The sequence below is a fragment of the Rhinoraja longicauda genome, chromosome 3, assembly GCF_053455715.1.
Source record: "Rhinoraja longicauda isolate Sanriku21f chromosome 3, sRhiLon1.1, whole genome shotgun sequence".
Taxonomy (NCBI): domain Eukaryota; kingdom Metazoa; phylum Chordata; class Chondrichthyes; order Rajiformes; family Arhynchobatidae; genus Rhinoraja; species Rhinoraja longicauda.
In genome coordinates, this window is record NC_135955.1 from 81,622,665 (window position 1) to 81,638,220 (window position 15,556).

Sequence of the window (15,556 nt, forward strand, 5' to 3'; positions counted from 1 at the left end):
AGACCTGGGTGTCCTTGTACATCAGTGACTGAAATGTAAGCATGTAGGTACAACAGGCAGTGAAGAAAGCCAATGGCATGTTGGCCTTTATTGCGAGAGGATTTGAGTTTAGGAGCAAGGAGGTCCTACTGCAGTTGTCCAGGGCCCTGGTGAGACCACACCTGGAGTATTGTGTGCAATTTTGGTCTCCTTATTTGAGGAAGGAAATTATTGCTATTGAGGGAGTGCAGGTTAAATCCTGGGATGGCGGGACTGACATATGGGTCTACTGGGTCTACTGGGCTTGTATTCACTGGAATTTAGAAGGATGAGAGAGGATCTTATAGAAACATATAAAATTCTTAAAGGATTGGGCAGGCTAGATGCAGGAAAAATGATACTGATGTTGGGGGAGTCCAGAACCAGGGGGTCACAGTTTAAGAATAAGGGGTAGGCCATTTAGGACTGAGATGTGGAAAAACGTTTTTACCCAGAGAATTGTGAATCTGTAGAATTCTCTGCCACAGAAGGCAGTGGAGGCTAATTCACTGGATGTTCTCAAGAGAGAGTTAGATTTAGCTCTTAGGGCTAAAGGAATCAAGGGATATGTGAAAAATGCAGGAACGGGGTACTGATTACAGATGATCAGCCATGGTCATATTGAATGGTGGTGCTGGCTCGAAGGGCCGAATGGCCTACTCCTGCACCTATTTTTCTGTATTTTCTATGTTTCCATACACCCATCCCAGAGTCTCATATTTCCCCTGTCTCCTGTCCCCTTCCACCTTTCTACCTTCTTCCAACTTTACATTTCATGCCTCCTCTTATTTCCATACATGACATTATTTTGTCTCTGTTACACCTCTGGCCTTTGTCACTTACTCTGCCCATCTCCAATCATCTTGCCCGCCACCCCCCACCTTCAAGTCACCGCCACCTTTCACTTGCCAGGCTTTGCCCCACCCCCACCTCTCTTTCCAACTTTCTCCCACCCCCACCCCATTACTCCATCAGCCTGCTCTGTGCATTCCTTCCACAGATGCTGCCTGACTCGCCGGTATCCTCCAGCAGTATGTCTTTTGCTCAAGATGCCAGCATCTGCTGTTTCTCATGCCTCCATTTTGCACACTCAATGTCTATTTTTCTGTCATTTAGACGGAAACTAGAAATCTCAGATAAGTGACACAATGGGGGGGGGGGGGGGGGTGTTCTTGAATCCGACATGTCATCCTAAAATGCCCTATTTAAGGTCACCCTCTGGTACTCACTACCCAAGTACATCATAAAACACTCATGCTGTGGCCCTGCAGGACCAGGTTTTGAGGTTCATTTCATGTTTACAATGCAATTCTAATGCTATTTTCAAGCGACTTTGCAATAAATTGACCCAGCCTTTTACGTGAAAAACTCATTATTTTGCGGCTCTTTTGTTAACGCTAAAGTGGGAAATTTCATAGAGAGTTTAGGGACTTTTTAAAAAACGTTTATTTAAACTTAACTCATACAGCTAGGATATAGTCAATACTATGAGCAGCTTAGAACAAAAATATAAAAATAACATTTGAAAAATGTTTTGCGGAATTTTATTTCAATTGCAATTATTTTCCAGAAGAAACTTGAAGTGACAGTACATGAAATGGGTTGTTTTATTACGCAAAATCACGCCATCGTGTGCAGATGCATTCCCCACAAGGGTAACAATTTCCTCCATGCTGACAAAATGGCATTTGCCAAGTACAAGTGTATGAAATTAAAGTGGATGCTACCATTTACATATCCGTTTCCAGTCAAAGAAAAAAAAATCGTTCAAGTATATATTACACCTATACCCAAGATTGTATTTATATCTCACATTTGTGCTTCGCTCAATCTGTATAATGTCCTCTGACAAGATAGAATTGAAATCAAAGAGTCCTGCTGATGTTATATTCTGTCAGTAATAAACCGGCGGTCCTCTCGCCATTCGCTGAGTAGTGCAGTCACACAATATTGCGGTTCCCTGTCGGAAACAACATGGGAATTAAAATGCAAATGATTTCATCTCAAATGGAAACGAGTGCGAGCGCTAATGAACACTGGAGCCCGGTTGTTGATTCCTCCATGTGATCATTCTTTCTAAACATTTTAATAATGCACACGGTTTCTTTCACTGAAGGCGCAGCGTTACTTAAAACAAAATGTTTCATCCCGTTTCCATCCCACCCCACCGAATACTCGCTGAAAGCCGACACAAATAAGCGACCAGCCACCATCAGCGCTCACACTATGAAGATCGCTATTGTAAACGTGACAACTGGATGTAGAAGCTTATTAATAAATCAGCAACTTCGCAGGCTTTTAAGACTCAGGTAGACCTATTCTGTTTACGTAAATGAAATACATATTGGGCGCTATCTCTTCAAGATCCGGTGAATATTCACATGATAAGTGCACTGCGAATTCAGCGTTGCATTGAAATTTGTTCCAAATTACCAATCAACGAGACCATCGACGAAAACAGTATTAAAATGCAGAATCCACAAAGTCCAGTCACCTTGACCTACTTGAAACCAGGTGAATTATGTGGAAAGATGGCAAGTCTCAGAAGGTACACATTTGAGTTTCGAGGAAATGTGATAACATGCAACATCTTCCATGGGGAGATGTTGTTGGCAAATAACTTCTGTTCAAACTAAGTTGGAGGTTTTTTTAAAATGTTTTTAGTTTAGCACATTTAAATATAAACCTGGTTCTGGCTATGAATGACCAGGTTGGTCGCTAGAAACCAGAACCAGGTTTCATGAAGGTTTTTAAGAATTCTGAAGTCAACCCTAACAAAATATTCTTATCAATTGACCTCTCCATGTGCTAACCCAACCCAGCCCTTTTTGACATAACAGCAATTGATTCAATGTCTCAAATAAAAAGAAACTCGATTTATCTACTACAGCATAACATGCATGGAATCGTAGATACAGAAGATAAATAAACCCGTTGGCAGACCATATGGTTAATAAAGCATCCACATGAAATAAGACAAACTCTAAATCTTTCGATATTTAGAAGGGTGACTTTCTTTTCCTCAGAAGTAAAAGTCCTCAAACGTCTGTATACATTTTCTTCTTCGGTAAAATGTGTGAAGTAACTACCTTCATCTGGATCTGCGATTCCAAGATTAATTGTAGATGCCAATTAAAACACAACGCCGGATAGCTCAAAATGTTGAACTTAGTTTTACAGAGTCTGAATGGCATTTTCTCTCTCTCTAACTCATCCATTGCAATTAGTTATAAATTTAACATAATCTGGGGTGCGTGTTGATAATTAATCTGTCCCATCAGAAGTGATTTAATGCAGTGAAAGCAAAGGAGACGCGAAAATGATAAAATTAAATGATGAATTAAAAACTCTCTTTTCCTTATTAACCAGTCTTACTAGTCCGTTTGGTATTTTATAATTTAGATACAAAGTTGTGCTTGTAGCTATAGCTGTGTTTTGAGCATTTTTTTAAATATCAGATTTACAAGCTTTTCCCTATAATCTTTTAAGGCAACATGGACGTGGGTTATTAATAATTTACCTTTGGTTTTGATGAAGTAGTTTGTCCTAAGCACCATTTAGCATCAACCAAATACACCCTAACCCATACCTCCCCTCATTACTCTTCCTTTACATCTACACCATCTTTCATAACGTTTATTCCAAAAATACTTTCTGGACAAAATTAACTAAAACAGATCCGTTTTGATGAAAATTAAGTACAGTTTTCTTCGCGGGTTAACCACATACACATTGTGGCGTGCATATTAAGGAATAACTTTTCTTTGTTTAGTGTCTACTAAAAAAAACAGACTAACTTATTTTCCACTCACATCGATCAATCAAATAGAAGAACTGGTGTCAATGTACTAACCACCCAAAGACCTTGATAGACCCACAATAAAACAGAAGGAAAACAGCTGATCCACAAAGGGCCCGTCTAGACGAAGCCTCATCAGTCTCGCCAAATTTTTGTTGTCATTCCCATAGGGATTGTAATATAATTGTTCTGATGTCTATGTTCATTACCAGAGCTAAATACCATTCGGAATGCATCTGAGTGGCAAAAAAAAACCCCACTGACTACAGCAATTTAAGCTTGATTGCAGTGGATCACCAACGATAAACACCTTGCCCACATTCAAACCATTCAAAGGTCTTTCTTTTTGTGCTTGATTTAGCAGAATTGCATTTCTAAATTTCCTGTTCCTCATTTCCCCAACGGTTTAACCAAGGACGACAGCGCATTAAAACCCCTAGATTTCTTTAGAGATTCATTTTCGGGTCACACGACGGACGGCACATTAACGCAATTGACATTTTATCCATTCAAAATTTAGATGTAATGAAAAAGAAGGCTGTAGTATGCAAAGCAGGACTGGTTTAAGTTTAATTTTTGGGGAGTTCGCCCGATGAACAAGCAAAACGGCGGACCATACTTGTTTGTGTGTGCAATAAAAGATCGTTACATTATGAAACTTTACTGAGGATAATCAGCCAAAATCCGAGGTTCCAGCTTTTGGCAATTCAACAATCAGCCAGAAGAAAGTTTTTGAAAGTTGTTGGTGCGCGGAGAGGGTGTTGGCTGGGGCGTGGGGGCGGGTGTGGTGGAGGCGAAGTGGTGTCCTGTACAATATTTTAATAATAGTCACTTTGGAGATTGCACGTCCAACGTCAAAAATGTAACGTTAAATGTATCCGGATGGGAAATCGGTATAAATGCCAAATACTGACTGTATTCCCTGAGTTTACAGACTTCTCCACCATTATTTTCGCCCCGCTGTCACTTTCATCCGTGAAATTCAGTCGTCTGCATCCCAAAGGAAAACATTTCTAATATTTACCCCCAAAGAACTAACCACATATTTTTATAAGGGCTTCAAAATTATTGATAGCTTACCAATTCTGAAAGCAAATTTAAGGGTGATTTAAAAAAAATTGATTACAAGTGTTAAATCTTAACCAAGTACAATTGGCTTTAGTTCCCATAAGAATGTGGCCAACCTCCAGGCAAGCGTTTGGAACTTTTTGTTTCACACTGTATGAACATTAAATCCACTGTGGGATAACTTTCGGAACACTGGAGTCATTTTGAAAAGGACAGTTTTGAGTTGTGGACTTGCAGCTGCTTCATTCAAATTGCATGTGGTTTTTTTTTGGAGGGAGAAGGATGAAGAGCAGTCTGTGAATGCTTTCAAATGAGAGATGAGGCATATTGAAAACTATATTAAATTACCCTGATTAACAATTTAGCCACGAACATGGGAGGTTTGCGCTCTTTATACCCAGGACTGGGGACTATTCATGCCAGCAGCTAAGAGGTCGAAAGGTTTCTGAAGTTCACAGGCTCGCTCTTTTGTTATGCTAACAGACAATATAGAATCAGCTGCTTAGTGGACCGTGAAATATAAATGATTCCTTGAGAACTTCGAATAACATGTCAGGCTGTCCTCAAATACCAATGTTGTCGCCTCAGTTTTGTTAGACTCTTGTACATGCAGTCCCTTAGAAAACCTAATTTTTTTTAAAAACCGAAGTTGTGGTGTAATAATTATTTGAGAAGATGTCAAATATGTTCTAGTTTGCTTATTAAGCTTTTAAAAAAAAAAAAATTTTTTAAATCACAACACAAAGCCAAGTCTCCATCGGTTGGAAGTTTTCAAAAGGGGTCGATGATTTGGAATCAGTGTCAGGTTTCCCATCACAAACAGTTAGCAGCGAACTGCAGGATGCTAGGGTATCTATAACGAGCCATCACTGCAAAACTGTTAGTCAGATTCACAACTTCAGCATAAAAAAAAAAATCTGCAAAGGAATCTCATAAATACCGAAAAAGAAAGATTGCGCCTTTGTCCCTTTGCAACTATTTCTTTTGCGAGTATCAACCCCATCCCCCTCTCAACAAGACCCCTTTCTCAAAAATATATATATCTGCAACGCACTCCAACAATGTCCAGACATTATGAAGTTGGTTGCAGGATCCCACTTAGATTAAAACTTTCTGAGATACGCAGATACCGATATAACTTTGGCTAGGCTTGTACATTCCAGAATTCGGCAATGTCTCAGCAAAGAGCGAGTAAAAAGTGGAATTCAATGACCATCTATGATAATAACAAATAAAATTACCCTCAAAAATAAAATGAAGGGGCATGTTCCATTTTTAATATGTAGGCATAGAAGTTGATGGCATGTGGGCTGGACACAAATCATCATATAGGGCATAACGACTTCTCTGGTCGAAATATACTAATTAGTTGAACGAAGAAATCCGATTTATTATTTCGTGAGAATGGTCGACTTTTTCTGTGCCCTCTCAAATACGCATTCAAATGTGTCGACGTTTTGTTTTGGAATGAATGTTTTAATACAATAATACTTAATTTGTGCCAAGTGAAAATAAATTCTGCGTTTCATTGATTCTGTTTCCCTGATACTTGGGTGGAAAATTGTGTACTTAAAGTTTTGGAGAAAGCAACGTTGAAGTATTTAGAAACGTATCTTTCAGACTTATGCAACTTTTCACCATAGTCTTTTGGTTTTATTGCTCTTCACAATAGTTCATTATAAGAAACACTATATTAGCGCAATGCCTCCAAATAGTTTCATACAGTTGTTATTTTACATTTTAGGGGCGCTGAGAGGGTTGAGATAACTTGTGAACATCTAATTTTCTAGTGTTTATACCTGAAAAATCTTTTGTAAATGTCCATTTGCTTCTAAATAAATGTTGTCATAGATACTAAGATTTTTCCAAGATGCGTCGGAATATATCCGTATTAGTTTATTGGGTTCTAAAATTAGTAGCGTCGATAGTTTGCGATTATACCGATGGATATTGTTTTCTATTTAATCGCTATGGTTAGGGGAATTCAGTTTTTTTAATGAGAAAAGGCAATACGGGAAATATGGCAAAACCATGCTTTAAGTGTATTTGACATACTTTAATTCCGTCACCGCTGATTAACTTTTATAGTTACTTCGATCCATGTACAGTGGTTTAGCTATGATGCCAAACAGCAAAATTAGAGGCTGTGAATTCCACAATGAAGTGCCCAAAATCTAATCATTTTACGATTTTATATCGAAACACATCTTAGGAAAAAAAGTTGTGACGTTTTGTTCTTGTAAACAGTTAGGGTATAATTGTCTTATATTAAGACAGAGCAACTTTCCCACTCTGTACATTAAATATTTTTCTCTGGCATTTGGATAATTCTTTGCATGTAGTCAAAAGATGAAAAAATAAGATAAAGCTCTTGTTGGTCTCAATGACTGGCAATATCAACAGGAAAATACCGAGTTAAATATTCATTGAGTATTGACACTTGTCGTTCATTTTATAAACGATGTTTTCGTTTCAGGATAATTTTCTTTAAAGTTGCGGTACGTTTCGTAGTCGGCCCCGCAGTTACTATCCAGAGCGCTGAGTACTAGTTACACTTAACAGGGGCGTTGACATTGGATATCTTTACTGTCAGGACTATTAGTATTTGTAAAATTGTTTGTCGTTTCATTCCAGGGATTTAGGTTTTAATTTGATTAAAACGTGTTCTATTCAATAACATGGTTAGATCAAGTTAGAATTATTTCAAATGGGGTTGACCACATTGTCCCACTCCTGGAAAATATGGATTTATGTACATATATTTTATTTTATTTTATGCCCATCATTTCGGATATTTAAATAATTTTATGCCATTTGATTGCGTAATTTTGATACTGTGGATTTTTATAGATCGATCTCAATACATATACAACTATTTAGAGAGGTTGATCCGCATTCTTAGTTTATATATTTAACGAAGATAGTAGTGCTATTTGAAACCGGAAACTAGAATCAATGACAGTAGAAATGCACGCATTAATTATATTAAATGCACTGTTTTTGCATGAAAAAAGCTTTCCATAACGCATGTAAGAAACGAAACAACATTTTTGTATAAATGAATAAGAGTACTATTTAATACATTAGTCAAGTTATATACTAATACGGTAGTTTATTACTGAACAAGAGTGGTTTGTAGAAACACGTGATGTCTCTAGAACATAGTTGAGCTGCATACATGTGAAATACATGATTAAGCTGAATACAGTTCAACAACAATATTGCAAAAAAGAGCACAGATTAAAAAAAACTTTCCACAGGTTCTTACATTGGACCATTTGCAGAATATCATGTGTCCCCGCGACACATATTTAAACTAATTACCACCACAGTAATTCTATAATCAGTAGTTTCATCTAGGTTTTTAAAATTATTTTAAGAAAAGACGACAGAAATGATTTCAATAATGTGGGAACCGTTTCATGGCTTGTGAAATTAAATTTACGAATTGTACACACGACTTTTGTTTGCAAACGTTATGCTATCTTTGAATTAATACAGAAAGGTATTTAGTTTTGCTTCGACATTGGTCTGGCGCTATCGTGGTATCACGATAAAATGCGCTTCCTAGCCATTTCTAGTAACAACAAGTTCAGCCACTTCAACACTACAAGATGTCATAGGACAGTTCACGGGAGAGCAATAAAAAAATGACAACTGGCCGCAATGAGTGGCTTTGGAACAAATGACTACAAACTTAGTCCAAAATATAAATGAATAAGCGGTTTAAATGAGGAAAGAGAGATAAGGAGGTTCAGAAAGGATATCTCAGCAGAGTGCCCTCGCATGTCATCTTACACAAGAGTTTGAACACAGTTTAAATCAGTTGTGCTTCTTGCATGTTTACGGTTTGTTAACAGTCATCTGTATATATATAACCGCAGAGACTTGATCAATTAAGTGAGAAATCCAAATAGATAGGCAGGCGTCCGTGCTCACCGAGCAACCAGCCCACTGTATATTTTCCATAGGTAAGCTTCATTGCTGCCTCAACTTAAGTATAGACAATTTTGTTATGCATTCTTTGCCCTTTCTTTACACAAAGACGTGTTCTTGTCACATTCTAAATGTTGTCCTTGAAGGGATGTTCTGGTGTATGCATGTTTGATTTTGTTTAGGATTTGCAGTCAGCTTTAGTTCTTTACCTTTTTTGCGTTGTGCAGAACACCGGCACATAACTACACACCTGCCCAGGACACACCTGCCACTTATTTTGCAACCCCCTTTGCACCATGTTATGTTTTTGTAGGATATATAATTTTTGTTTGGACAGAGAAACATTAAATACAAATTTTTTAAAACATAGATGGTGCTAGAAATACTCAGCAGTTCAAGATGCGGCCGAACCTGCTCAGTATTTTCAGCATTTTCTGTTTTATTTTAGTTTTTCAGCATCTGCAAGGTTTAAAATAAACACGCGCATTAAATAAATGTTCTGCAGAATTTATTACGCCATAAAGTGGGATTCCAGTAAGCTTGGGCCTACAGATAACTAATATGTCAAGACCATTAAATTGGAAATGTCGACAGAAGGTTCCCAGAATTATTTGGTGTTCATTTACTGGACCTCTGTTACTTTTCGCAGCCGGAAATGACACACATGTCATTACAACTATACCAGAGTAGTGGAAGCATGCATATAAGTATTCAAGTTTCTTCATTTCAATCTTTTTTAAAGTGAACGATCTTAGATGAAGAATATAACAATGGCATTTATATGAGATATGCATCTACTTTCTCAAAGGAGGTTGGTTTCACTGCTCTTCAACAAAGCAAAGTCGATTTTATTTAAATAAGTCTGTTTGCAACCACATTTTAACATCAGCTATGTTACAAAAAACTGGCCATTTTCTTTGTGATATAGTAATTAATCCAAATCGATTATATTACAAGAACAAAAGAGAATCCTTTTTGCGATTTTTTGAAATGCATGAAATGAAACATGATTCCGATTTATAAAGCTTTAACATTATGCAATATGTTAATTACTTTTGTGATATTCTGCATTTATGTAAGGCCACGAATGCTTCGGTGCTGATGTAAGCTTGGTGTTTCGGTTACCCAAATTGATAATAATAATCTATACTGGATCAGGGTTTATCCCTGCTTTACATATTTGGTAGAATTCCATTTTTTAAACTTTCGAAGGCAGACCCTGAAAAGAAGATACCTCCCAAAATGAGATGATACGTTTTATATGCACAGACACTCCACTGAGAATGTTGAAATATATAATGTATTAATGATACATTAAATCTGCATATACTGACACCTGGGTACTCACCTTTGTTTGATAACCCTTTTTTTCTCCTAAAGTCCGTTTTGCTGTTCGGAACCCCCTAAAGCATTAAACAAGGACAATCGGCGTGGATTCAGTTAATGTTAGTGAAACCAAGCAACCTTAATCAGCATGCTGATTGCATCGCCAACTAACAAATAATTTACTACACAGAACATTGCATTACATTTCATTAAATCCGCGTTAGATATTCTGTTCTGCAGCGGCGTTCTATTTCGTTAGCAATGTGGATACTTGAAAAAAAATTAACATATGCAAAACCTGTGCTAAATGTTTCAGAGAACAGCATTTTGGACAAAATAAAACGCAGAACGTGTCGATAGTCTGCGAAAATCTAGATGACAGTGACTTAAATCTTTTCAAGTGTTACTGCGATGGGCATTGAGATTGTTCAGAACACATAGGATATATATGTTGTATTATATTTTGTACGATAGGATTTAACTACGAACACAAAATATATCCAAGTATCCAGACATGAGCACAAAACATTGGAATATACACGTGTGTTTTCATCTGTGCATTGGTCAGTTCTGGACACAAAAAGCTGGAGTAACTCAGCGGGACAGGCAGCATCCTTTGCCATTGGGTTTGTCAGACTTTGCATGACTTGCCAACTTTGTACAATTCTAAACGTTTCTCCCACGAATTGTTTCACATTCTTTGAAAGCATAATGAAAACACCCCAGCCGAATCATACAGGACGGGTGCTGAAGTTTAGCGTTATTTTATCCTTTGTTTCCTTTTTCTTCTGGGACGTGAAAAGAAGTAACATGATAAAATATATAATATCGAATTGTTTCTTATGTGGGCACGTCGAGTGCGAAACGCAGATTAAAACATGCTCCCTTGGTGGTGGTAGAAGATTTAGAGCTGTAAGCGGCATGAAAACACGGTCCCTAATTTAATGCTAGCTCGTTGAAATGATAGCACGAAGCCATGACACGCACCAATATGTAATCTTTGCATTTTCGGCTTCGCCTGTAAAATTATGCGACGTGTCGTTTTGTATTCGTTAATTCTTGCTTTACTTACCGAAAAAAACCCCACCAATTTTTACAACCACTAGGTTTTAAATCAAAACGAGCACGAATTATTTCTGTAATATAAAATATTTAACGATTAAATCATTTATTTATTTATGTACTTATTACTTGTCATAGTGAGGCAATTAAAAGGTTAGAATATATGCAGATGTGAAATGGCATTGGCATGAAGGTAAGATACTGGAATATTCCAGCTTTTTGGAATAAACCGCAGATCTATCAAACTAATTAACATACAGTCATGAAATGCTAATTATTTTCATGCATATTTGGGTCATTGTGCGTTCCGTGTGCTGAAAGATCTCAGCTATTCATATTACTGTACTGCACTGCCCTCTGCTAATACTGAAATCAATGACTGTCAGCTGTAGTGCTGCATACCTTAGTTGTTGTTTGCTTCATATCTACGCAAATAAAGTAACCCAAAGTAAACGATTCCTGTGCGTAGTTTGCGTTGCAACTAAATGAAAGAAAACACAGCCAATGTCTCCGAAGATGCTCGGAACATTCCCACCCACTGGATGGTACTTTATATTCGTACACTAAGTGATATTTACATTCAATTATCATTTGTGTCTTTGCGGAAGTTGACTAAAAAAAATCTTATTTATTAACTGTTTTGACGATTTCAAAGGCTGAACCTCTAACAGGGAAGGTGTTATTGCAGTTTATAGATATGAAAGTGTGTCAGGTATCATTCAATAATCAGTAAACAGACCATGTTGCAGAATGAGATAAAATAACAAATTTATCCCACAATTTGCTCAAAGCCATTGTTTTTAAACCAGAATAAATTATATCTGGTCTAAAATATTGAAAATAACCTATTTTACATTCTATTTACTGGTAAGTCTTGCATAAATATCGTTCGCGATAGTAATTTGGACTTCAGCTGCAATAGTTGTTGGTTCAGTGTGTTATTATATAATGTGTAGGAAGGAACTGCAGATGCTGGTTTAAACCGAAGATAGACGGTACACTGCTCGAGAATACCAGCCAAGTTTGATGTATTTCATTATATCAAACTTAATGTTAAATCATTAGGCTTGATGTTGCAAATCTTGGCGAGATTCTGAGGGAGTTATTTGCAAATCCCAAGGAAAAAATATCAAATATTTCAGTTGCACATGCATAGTTTAGCTGCAACTGGAGGTGCAACCTTTCCATCAGAAATGCCGATAACACAAGCGATTCAGCGTCCACGTACAATATGATCCCACGATAAGCGCATTGTTTACCAATGACAACATTAGGTGAATTTTTGATAAAAGGTTAAAAATCAATAACTGTTAATAAAACAAATCCGCTATTCTACATCGTACATGGTATGTTCTGTGGCCATGGAATTGGGGCACGTTTTCGATTGTTCCAAAGTAAATTAGAAGACTAATGAAAATAAAGAGCTTGGAGATTATTGGATCTTCAATAGGGCGGCACGGTAGCGCAGCGGTAGAGTTGCTGCTTTACAGCGAATGCAGCGCCGGAGACTCAGGTTCGATCCTGACTACTGTAAGGAGTTTGTACGTTCTCCCCGTGACCTGCGTGGGTTTTCTCCGAGATCTTCGGTTTCCTCCCACACTCCAAAGACGTACAGGTATGTAGGTTAATTGGCTGGGTAAATGTAAAAATTGGCCCTAGTGGGTGTAGGATAGTGTTAATGTACGGGGATCGCTGGGCGGCACGGACTTGGAGGGCCGAATAGGCCTGTTTCCGGCTGTATAGATATGATATGATATGATATGATAATACCCAATATGCCCATTCTTATCCCACTACTCCCCGACAATCAAAGATGTTTATTACTTAACCTGATGACTGACTTTGCAGTGATATTCGTGCACATTTTGGCCAATTTCGTATCATTACCTTTTCTAACCCCGGCACTTAAAAATGACCCTGCAATTGTTTTCTCTTGATTCCCTTCCATAATAAAAAAAAAGCTGCTTATCTTTGGAATCTAGGATTTATCAATCTTTGATTGATTCCAGCTTCCCATAAAATTAACCTCGCAGTTCAGTTGCCAACTCTCAACTGCAAGGCAAACTATTTCACCACAACTGAAAGTCAAAAATAAATGTTAGTATTACTTTTTCTTGAGTTTTATTAGACTCTGTAACCTCAGTGAATAGTAAAGGCTTGAGGTTTAAGCTCCGGTTGGCTGTACCTACTGGTTATGAATTCTACTAAGGTGGCATGATTAGTGAGTTTGTGGATAAACCAAAATTGGTGATATAGTGAAGAATTAAGGGGGTTGTCTAAGATTATAACCTGATCTACATTGACTGAGAAATTGCACAAAGGAATGGCAGATTAATTTTAACTCATACAAGTGATAAATAAAGCATTTTGGGAAGTTAAATTAGGGCAGGACATATACAGTGAAGGATAGAAACATGCAGAGTATTGTAGCATAGAGAGACCTAGAGGTACAAATGCATAGTTCCCTGAAAAACACAGGAAGATAAAGTATTGAAGAAGGTGCATGACATGCAAGCTTTTATTGGATAGGGTTGGGAGTTGGGACATCAGGTTTTAGCTGCACAAGACATTGGTAAAATGTCATTTGGAATATTAAAAAACAGTTCTGGTTACCATACTGTGGGGGGGGGGGGGGGGTGATTAAGCTGGAAATAGTGAAACAAAGTTTCACAAGGAAGTTGCTGGAACTGGGGAGCTTATGATATAAGAAACTGGAAAGGCTGGGACTGTTTCCCCTGGAGAGAAGGAGGCTGAGGGGTTACAATGAGGTTTATAAATTAATAGAGGGCTTAGACAAGGTGAATGGTCACAGGGCAGTCTAAAACTAGAGAGAACACATAGGTAAAAATACAAAAAAAAATAATAAAATAAATTATTATTTATACAAGGTAACCAGATCTTAATAGTGCAAACCAGTGTACATTGTGATTCTCTCCTCGGGTAGGTTTGTGGTTAAGATTATGTAGAGTACGTCAAGAGCTTGATGGTTGATGGGAAGTTGTGAATCTGGTGGTAATGGTTCTCAGGCTTCTGTACCTTCTTCCTCATGGTACCAGCAAGGTGAGTGCATGACCAGGGTGATGTAGGCCTTTGGTGATATTAGCTACCTACTTGAAAATCAATACCCCGTGATGTCCATGTGGATCACTTTCAGTAGCCACCATTCTTGAGTTTGACTTACTGAAACAGGTCATGATGCAACCAATCCTTAGATTTCTTTTCCTGAAGATGGCAATCCCTTGGTCTTGCTAATGTTACAAACAAGATTGTTGTTCTGGTACCTTTCAATCAGGTTATTGATCTTCATCCTATACTCTTACTCATCGTTACACTTTATTTAGCCACCAATCATGGTATCATCAATAACTTGAAAGATGACATTGGATCAGTGCCTGGCTACACAGTCATGGATATCGAGAGAGTAGAGGAGGGGACTCAGTCATGAGCTTCCTCTGTGTTGATAGTCATTGAGCAGGAAGTGTTGTTTTCATTTCTTACTGATTGTGAAAGTCAAGAATCTAATGGCATAGGAAGATGCAGTAATGCAATTCCCTGAGTTTTATGGTAAGTTTAGAGGGGATGATGGTGTTGAATACTGAATAGTAGTCGATGAACAAATGGATTTTTAAAAAGTGACACATTCAGGGTTGTATGCCTTTGTGAGTGGCTTTTCTCAAAATCACCATATGGGCACATTGCTACTAACTGCAAGAGTTATGAAATTCTTACCAATTTGAGTAGAGAGCTAAAACGTTGTACGTTAGAAAATCAGCCAGGCAGTGTAAGTCCAGTTAGAATGGACAATCAGGAAATTGTCAGGAAGTCACAAAATGCTGGAGTAACTCAGCGGGATAGACAGCATCTCTGGAGAGAAGGAATGGGTGACGTTTCGGGTCGAGACCCTTCTTCAGACTGATGTCAGGGGAGTGGACAGAGATAGAATGTAGTCGGAGACAGTAAGACTGGTGGGAGAACTGGGGAGGGGATAGAGAGAGAGGGAAAGCAGGGGAAATTTGAAGTTAGAGAAGTCAATGCTAATACCACTGGAATGTAAGCTACCCAAGCGAAATATGAGGTGCCGTTCCTCCAATTTGTGCTGGGCCTCACTCTGACAATGGAGGAGTGGGCAGAAAGGTCAGATTGGGAATGGGAGGGGGAGTTAAAGTGCTGAGCAACTGGGAGATCAGGTAGGTTAAGGCGGACTGAGTGGAGGTGTTCAGTGAAATGATCGCCGAGCCTGCGCTTGGTCTCGCCGATGTACAGGAGTTCAAACTTGGAACAGCGGATACAGTAGATGAAGTTGGAGGAGCTGCAAGTGAACCTCTGCCTCACCTGGAAAGACTGTTG

At 38.1% G+C, this 15,556-nt stretch overlaps 1 long non-coding RNA gene across 1 annotated transcript; it reads right to left on the reverse strand.

Moving 5' to 3' along the window:
* Positions 1-1,611: 1,611 nt before the first annotated feature.
* On the reverse strand, positions 1,612-11,740 carry LOC144592130 (uncharacterized). Its single transcript, XR_013547094.1, has 3 exons — positions 11,612-11,740; positions 10,170-10,224; positions 1,612-1,978 (listed from the first exon to the last, which is right to left on the reverse strand). It is a non-coding gene; the product is annotated as an uncharacterized LOC144592130 (long non-coding RNA).
* Between the last annotated feature and the right edge of the window lie 3,816 nt (positions 11,741-15,556).